This window comes from Euprymna scolopes, chromosome 37 (genome assembly GCF_053919585.1).
Source record: "Euprymna scolopes isolate OS-2025 chromosome 37, ASM5391958v1, whole genome shotgun sequence".
In the NCBI taxonomy this organism is placed as follows: Eukaryota; Metazoa; Mollusca; class Cephalopoda; order Sepiida; family Sepiolidae; genus Euprymna; species Euprymna scolopes.
In genome coordinates this window covers 10,930,710-10,940,036 of record NC_136518.1, presented here as the reverse complement: position 1 = coordinate 10,940,036, position 9,327 = coordinate 10,930,710, and positions in this window count along the sequence as shown.

Below are 9,327 nucleotides of genomic sequence, written 5' to 3'. Positions count from 1 at the left end.
TCTTTTCTTTTCCTCTGTCTTTGTTTCTCTATTTTCAACACGGCGAGACAGATGGCCGTCGTGAGAGCTGACGGTTACAGCGACCCGATCTGCGTTGAGGTCTTTTATTCCAAATTACAAAGGCGCGAAGGGTCGCAGAGACTTTAAATGAATTTAGGTCGCAAGCGAATGGGATATTTTTTTCTTTTTTTTTCTTTTCTTTTTTTTTTTTTTTTTTTTTTTTTTTTTTTACATAGGCATTCGTGCTAGGGTTAAAGTGCGGTACCTCTTTGCCCTCGGTCAGACTAAAATAACTTTTTTGTTATTTCCAATTCAGATTATTGCTAACGGAGAGAAACATTTTTCCATTGCTTAGGTGTCTCAAATGTCACACACACACACACACACACACACACACACACACACACACACACACACACACACACACACACACACGCACATATATATATATATATATATATATATATATATATGCTTAGGTGTCTCAAATGTCACACACACACACACACACACACACACATATATATATATATATATATATATATATATATATGCTTAGGTGTCTCAAATGTCACACACACACACACACACACACACACACATATATATATATATATATATATATATATATATATATATATATATATATATATATATATATAAATCCCCAAAAATCACTTACCTATAAAAATACTAATCAATGGGGGCTTCAATTTTTCATTTATAAGAATTTGTCCATATTTATATTTCCATGTACTTTTTAAATAAAAGATTTTTTTTAAGAAGCATCCGAAAAGAGTGCGATTTAAAAATCTAATAACAGATGGACATAGAGCGGAGTTGTCTCCCTTTCTTAAATACGGAGGCCGAAAAACGCCATAATTAATTATTTCAAAAACGTAAAAACAACACATTAGACCAAATATATTTCCCGGTAATAACTATATAAAGAAACAAACATTTGAAGTGCTTATATGTGTCAACAATCAAATTAGTCAAGTATGGGTCACCGTATTCGAAAAATGATCACATTTCACTCATCAAAGTTTACTTAAAAAAAGAAAAAAAAAAACGCCGACAAATTTTCGATTTTTTTAAAATGTATTATTCTCTTAAAGTATTACATGAGTTTTTAATTTCAAATATTTTATTTCTTCTTTATGAATGGATTTTTTTTTTATTAAAAAATCTAAAAAAAAAAAAAAAAAAAAAAAAATTGAATGAAATTGAAAAAATAAATATAGGTGTACAATATTTTCAAAATGTGATGTTAAAAAAAAATAAACGTGTTTTTTTGTTTTTTTTTAAGGTTTTAAACTTTTGACTTTACAAATAAATTTGCACAAAACTATTCTTTTGTTTTTGTTTCAAATAAGATTATTTTATTTATTAATCTTTTATGTTCAATTTGTGATATATAAATCTTAGGTGATAAAATTAATTATTTTCTTTTTAATAGACATTTCAAAATGGGGGTGAATTAAAAAAAAAACGTGTGTCTAGAATATTATATTCGGTTTATTGGAAAGAGCATAAAATTTCACATTAAACGTGAAAATATCTTTAAAATTGAACCAATATAAAAATATTGATAGATTTTTAAATTGGAAAAAATTGAAAAAAAATTTAACTCGAAAATTCAATTGATTTCATTACGTAGAAAAAATGGCTGCATGAGCGCGCACATGCACTTTGTAAACACTTTTTAAAAAAAATAATATTTCTATATTTTTTTTTTTGTAAATTTAATAGTTTATTTTGGAAGTATATTCCATAAAGAAATTAAACAACCCACTTAAAAAAAGAATTACGAGTTTTGTATGTTTTATTCGCAGTTTTGTGTTAAGGGTGTCAAAAGTATGGCTCGACCTAGAATTGAACGCTGATCTCTCTGTTCATTAGCGAATACTTTTACCATTATCACAAATCGGCCATACACGAACTGAAATATGGAGTCTGCAATAATCAGAAGCTTTCAAGTGGCGGTTGTCTATATGTCTGCAACCAATTTTTGGCTCATCATCGTCGACTTGATATTCAATCAGTGTCAGCTATTGTCGGGATGTCTTGGCTTTTGATTCTACAAGCAACTTACGACAATAGAAATCTGAAATTTTGAGATGAGGATTGGTTATTCGTATTATTTGGATTCATCGGAATACTGTTCTCATCCTGAGTGTTTTCTTTCTTTCTTTTTTTTTTTTTTTTGTTTTTTCACAGCGGTTCGGTTCGATCGATATAACACCCGACCTTCTCCAGGTTTATCGTGTCGAACTAAGAAATCTTTCTGTCGAACTCGCGAAATCTGAATGGAATTTCGAACTGAACTCTTTATTTAATCCACGGGGGTTGCATGTTCTCGTTCTGTCAGCTGTGACCAGGTAAAAGTCTTTAGTAATTCGCGATTGAATTTTTTAGTGTCGCCCGCACTCCACAAGAACCCATGGCGAAGTGGATAAAGTATTTGGTAAGATTCAGTTGTAAAGTTATACTTTTTGGAGGTTCAATGTTCAATACATATTCAGTGCGGGTGAAACTCAAAAATATAACTGCGCATTACTTAAGGTTTCTACCCAGCCATGGCTGACGGAACGAGAACATTAAATAAAGGGTTCTGTTCCAAATTCGACACGATACACCTGGAAAAATCTTTCTGTCGAACTCACGAAATTTAAACGGAATTTCGAACGGAACTCTTTATTTACTCCACGGGAGTAGCATGTTCTTGTTCCGTCAGCCGTGACCAGGTAGAGGTCTTAAGTAATTCACACTTCACAAGAACCCATGGCGAAGTGGATAAAGTACTTGGTAAGATTCGGTTGTAAAATTATACTTTTGGGGGGTTGAGCGTTCAATACATGACACTCAAAATATAACTGCGAAATACTTAAGGCTTCTACTCAATCATGGTTGACTGTTAAATAGTCGTGTTTGTATACATTGGCGTGTGTTTATTGTAGGGAACATATATCGAGAAAGTATATATTGCTGTGCTGATATATTGAAACTGTATCTCCTTGTGTGTGGGGGGGTGTACATATATCGAGAAAGTATACATATCGTTGAGTGTGTAGATTCTTCTGTTTTATAGATGACTGGATACATTCTATAACAAGAGCATTTATAACAGAGACTGCGAGATATAACTAAAGAAATGGCAGAAACACTAGAGGATGATCTCCAATCTGTAGTGGAATGGGGACATAAATGGATGGTCACATTCAATGCTGTCAAGACTAAACTGGTTTCCTTCAATAATTACAAGAAACCTTCTCTGCCACCAATAGCAATGGCCAGTGACTCCCTATCTGAGAGTACATCTTTAAAACTGCTTGGCCTAACGTTCACAGGAAACATGAGTTGGAACAATTATATTGAAAACATTGCCAGGGCCGCTGCGAAAAAGGTAGGCTCTCTCTACCGTGCTAGAAAACTACTGACACCTGAAAGTAATCTGTACCTCTATAAGGCCACCATTCGCCCATGTATGGGGTATTGTTGTCACATTTGGGCTGGTGCATCTGCTGCTAGTCTCTCGCTCCTAGACAAGGTTCAAAAGAGAGTCGCCAATCTGATAGGCCCTGAACTGGCATCTAAGCTTCGGTCTCTGTTCCATCGACGAAACGTTGCATCCCTCTGCCTGTTCTACAAGTATTTTAATGGTGAATGCTCTGACGAACTGCAGACACTTGTGCCCCCACGACGTAGACACCCTCGACAAACCCGACAGGCAGCTAAATCCCACCCCCACACAGTAGAGATCCCTAGATGTAAAAGAGCTTTCTACTCTAGTAGTTTCTTCCCCAGAACCGCTAGACTCTGGAATTCCATTCCAGGTCCTTGCTTCCCTAACTGTACTGACATGCAGAAGTTCAAGTGTAACGTGAACCGACATCTTGCTGCCCAATAATGTGTACAGTTCTTTTAACATCAGATAGAGGGGAGATACTTGTGATGGTGGGTACGGGACAGACAGTTCTTTTAAGGTGGTAGAAAAAACACATCCACCTTTTCCTTTTGGTGGATGTTTATAAAGTCTCTAAGATTAAGGGGTCTTAAGAAGAAATTGAAATCAAGGGAATTTTACTACATGGTCTAATAATTCAAGTTTGTGGAACTCTCTTTCTGCTGACTGTTTTCCTCCTACTGTTACGTTGTGTTTGTATATATCAGCGTGTATATATTGCATATAACATATATCGACAGAGTGTATATTGCTGTGTTGATATATTGAAATCGTATCTCATTGTGTGTGGGTGGATGTACAGATATCGATGAATGTTTATATCGTCGAGTGTGTACCTATTTACAATGTCTCCCCACGGGGCAGAGTTAGACACCAGGGTCGTTTTTTAACGTGGAGAAAAGGTACAAAAAAAAATTCTCCTCCAGTAACAGAGAACAAGAAATTGAAGTGCAGCATCTGAAGAACAGATACTACACTTTGAGGTATTTATTTGCTCCCCCACTGAGCAAATTAGGCACAAGGCCGATTTTTAAAGTGAGGTGTGAAGGGGAAATGGGGACCAACTCCCCGGGAAGTAGGGGAGCTGGATAGTGACAATTGGTATGAAGGGTTGCCCCTACATTGACCAAGGTCTTATCTGTGGGGTTTCTCCCACATATGGTCTTTGCTTGCAGTATCTGCCGGAACAGGTACTACACTTTGATCTTGACGTTACTTTGAAGGGAGTTATAAAAAGTTCGTTTACAAGATGATTGACAAATCACATTTACCTTTTCTTTTTGGTGGAATGACGACAGACGAAGAACAGTTTACAAATATTAGATGATTCTTTATTTATACCAGCTGGATGATAATGATCAGGGATTCAAGCTTTTACGATTACATTGTTGTATCCCCCCTCTCACATCAAAGAGGACGTCAGCTCCCAGTCTGACCGACTCTCTCTGAGTATCTTTTTTCTCTGGTTCTCTCTCTCTCTCTCTCTCTCTCTCTCTCTCTCTCTCTCTCTCTCTCTCTCTCTCTCTCTGACTGTAACTGTAAAACGCTGTCTTAATATATTGAAAATCTCTTTTCTTGATGATATCAGAGGTGTGGTGAAACAATGTGGCTCCCTCGCCTTTCAAATTACACGAGCGTGTATGCAAAGCACATGCATCTACACGTCTCTAATAACAAAGAAATTCCTAAATTAATTGTGTCGTTTTTAACCTATTTTGTTAATCATTATTTATAAACTCGTATTGTCCATTCTTTTAACTGACATATTTAATATCCAGTTATTTCTAAAAGAATGAACAATCGACTGTATTCCTAAATTAAATATCTATCTCTAACATAAATAACATTTAGTTATTTGCAAAAACAATGACAATCGATCTGCATTCCTACCAGCTGGTCATGGATTCAAGCCTTTACGATTACATTGTTGTATCTCCTCCCACTCTCACATCCAAGACGGCATCAGCTTCCAGTCTGACCGACTCTCTCTGAGTCTCTTCTCTATTTAGCTCTTTCTCTCTGACTGTGACTGTCACTAACTTCGAACGCTGTCTCAATATACTGGTAATCTCCTTTCTTGATGACGTCAGACGCTTCAAATTACACGAGCGCTTCGCACATGTATCTACACGCCTCTAGTAACAAAGAAATTCCTAAAATAACTGTATCGTTTTTAACCTATTTTGTTCATTGTTTCAAAACTCGTATAGCCCATTCTTTTAACTGACATATTTAATATCCAGTTATATCTAAAAGAATGAACAATCGTCTGCATTCCTAAATTAAATATCTATCTCTGTCAAATGTATTCTTTGTCTTGCATGTAATGAAAATTCTAGATTTTTATAATGGTGGAAGGAGACACATTATACTTTGAGGGAGTTATACCAAGTTCGTTTACAAGATGATAGACAAAACATGTTTACCTTTTCCTTTGTTGGTGAAATGACGACAGACGAAGACAACCGTTTACAAATATTAGATGATTCTTCATTCATACCAGCTGGATGATGATGGCGGTCAGGGATTCAAGCCTTTACGACTACATGGTCTCCTATGCCCCCCCTTCTTCGCCTCCCAGGGGCATCAACTCCCAGTCTGACCGACTCTCTGTGAGTCTCTTTTCTCTCCGGCTCTCTCTCTCTCTCTCTCTCTCTCTCTCTCTCTCTCTCTCTCTCTCTAACTTCGAACCCTGTCTCAATATATTAGGAATCTCCTTTCTTGATAAGGTCAGAGGCGTGTTGAACTAATGTGACTCCCTCACGTTTCAAATTACACGAGCGCTTGCACATGCATCTACACGCCTCTATTAACAAAGAAATTCCTAAATTGAATTGTATCGTTTTTAACCCTTTTTTTTTGTTAATCATTATTTATAAACTTGTATTGTCCATTCTTTTAACTGACATATTTAATATCCAGTTATTTCTAAAAAAAAAAAATAAACAATCGACTTAAATATTTATCTCTGTCATAAATAAGATATTTTCAAGAACAATGACAATTTTTCTGCATTCCTAGGATTTCAATATGTATTCTTTTTTTAAACTTTTCTTTCTGGGTTCGATTCTAACCTTTTCCAAATATGATTTTCAAACTTATCTATTTAATTGCTGGGGGTCTGTCCTTTCTTACATAACATGATGGAACGAGAGCATTAAATAAAAGATTCTGTTCCAAATTCTGTGAAGATTCAACATAAAGATTCTCGGGTTCCACAGAAAAATCCCTGAGTTCAACAACATACACCTTAAAGAGGGTTGGAGGTTACATCGACCGAAATGTTGTGATAATAATACTTAATATGAGATCAGTTGTCCGAAGAATCCAAATAACACGAACTTACGAAAATCTAGTCGATATTCGCTAATTAATTTAAACACTTTACGTAGCAATCACAAATATTGTAACTGATTGCCTTTATATAGCATGCAACGATTTCAATCGTCGCATTATTTGTTGTTGTTGGGAGAGTATAAAAAAAAGTAGTTACCTCCCTTTGTTCAAACTAATTATATCGACCACTTCTCCTTTCTGAAAGCCCTATTTTGATTGGCTAGGATGAAGCTTCTTGGCCAATCAACAAACATTTAATATAAGCAGAATTCTGGAAAAACAGATTCGCCCTCTTTTTGAATCAATCGTCGGCCTATAGACAACTATGGAAAATCTCTCCTAAATTTGCCGCCGAATTTTGATTGAACTTTTTCAGGGAGCCGTCCAAGACTTTTGGACGATAAAGAACTTTTTATTGGACTTCTAAAGCCGCAAACACAATTAGTTTTGCAAGAACCTTTTCTTTGTAATATTTTCAATTTAATATACATGCAGCAATCCATCGTCAACTTGGAAATCCTAAACAAAAGACAATTCATTTATATAAGGACGAGAAGAAGAAAAAAAGCATTAACTAAAAAACATTAATTAATTAACATTTGCATAAGCTGATTTTGCAAAAGTCTTCACTTTTAAAACAGAATTGAACTACATAAAGATGAAAAAAGAAAACCTTAACTAAAATTTTGTAAATGGAAAACGGGGATCATCAGCTTCTTACCATGTGGCTGTTTCGGAGATTGAAAAACAGGACAGCTGTTAAATACATGGCTCTCCAGTAGATAATACCACTTCCCCCCCCCAAAAAAAATGTAAAATAATACGGTTACTATGTTTACTAATATATGAGAAAAAAATTGATGAATTAAATAAAAAAATATATAAAAAATTGTTTTTTAATAGAATGATAAGTAATTTTTTAGGATTATAAGATTCATATATATATATATATATTACACAGTGGTCACCACTTATCAAGGCCCGGAAGCCACTCAGGAATAAGGGTTATTGCAAGTACATTGCGTTAGTGTGGAGATTTGATGAAATGTTTACTTAAGGGGGCGGTTCATTAGGAATTTGTTAACGTTGGACTTGAACACATCCAAGTTGTAGTCAGGTGGGAAGCAGGCAGACGGAACAGAATTTCACGGGCATGCAGTTCTAAGAAAGAAGCTTTGTTCATGGAATCCACGTTTTGATTTAGGCACAGATAAAGAGTGGGGAAAATTTTTCACAGTGGATTCAGCTAGACGGGTGTTTTTCGTGAAATATTGGCGAGGGGGGACGAGAGATTGGAGTTCAGACGAGCACATGCCATGGAAATAACGATAAAACAAGGATAGGCTCGCAACGTCTCTTCTGTGGGAGAGAGGTTGCAGAATAGAGAAAAGAGCATCTCCCACTAAGCCACGAAGTCTATTTTGTACTCTGTCAAGGCAGGATAGGCTATTTTTAGCAGCTCCTGCCCAGAGTTGGCAGCAGTATTCCATCCCTGGACGTACTTGGCTTTTATATAGATAGAGAATTGCATCAGTAGTGAGATATCTTCTGGAGCGATAGAAGGATCCCACCATCTTTCCAGCGACCTTGGCCACAGACTTGATGTACGTGTTCCATTTAAGATCAGGAGTAAAGGTCAAACCCAGAAGCTTGTCAAAACACGGAGCCTCTCCCAGACGAGAGCCATCCATCCCAATTGATGCCAGATGGGGATCAGAGCGTTGATGATGTAAGGATAGGAGTTTGGATTTAGATGCATTAAAGGTAACCAGCCACGTCTTCCCCCACTGAACCATGCGCTCGAGATCAGAGGAGAGAGAATCAGAGAGAACTTTGTCATTTACAGCCTTTGATGTGTTGCCGTAGATGGTCGTGTCATCAGCATAGATGTAAACGAATGATTTAAGTATATGTTTAGGGAGGTCATTGATATATATACTAGCAAAAGTACCCGTCATTGACTGGGTTCAAAAACAGCCTACAGAAAATGGACTCTGATTTATGAAAGTATGATAGGTTATGAAGAGGAAGTGTTGTAAAGAGATAGCTTCGAATTTGGGGGTATCAAAACCAAAGCAAAATATGATGAAAGTAAAAATAAAATAGATAAACCCCATAATTTATTATGCCACACCTGTTCACAATGAAACACTTATCACAATATTCTGTGGATCTATATTCCTTTAGTCAGCACTTTCCTTCTGTTCGGAGGTTTGTTAAACCAGAGCGAACAGCACTTTCCATCGAGCATGCCGGCTTGTCTCCATCTACAATTACAGCGGAATCGGCGTCTGGTCGCTCTGCCTGGTCGGCAGCGGTGCGTACTATTGTGGAGTCTTCTTAATTTGCTAACAGTGGAAGACGACACCAAATATCTACAAGTAATTTCGCTGCATCCGTTGGCGTCGCAGGTGTGTTAACTCACCGAGAGGTGCGCGTCAAAACGGCAAGAGGTACGCGTCAAAACGGCAAGAGGTGCGCGACTGTCGATGAATATAAAGCAAATACAATCTGCGGGATGGGGG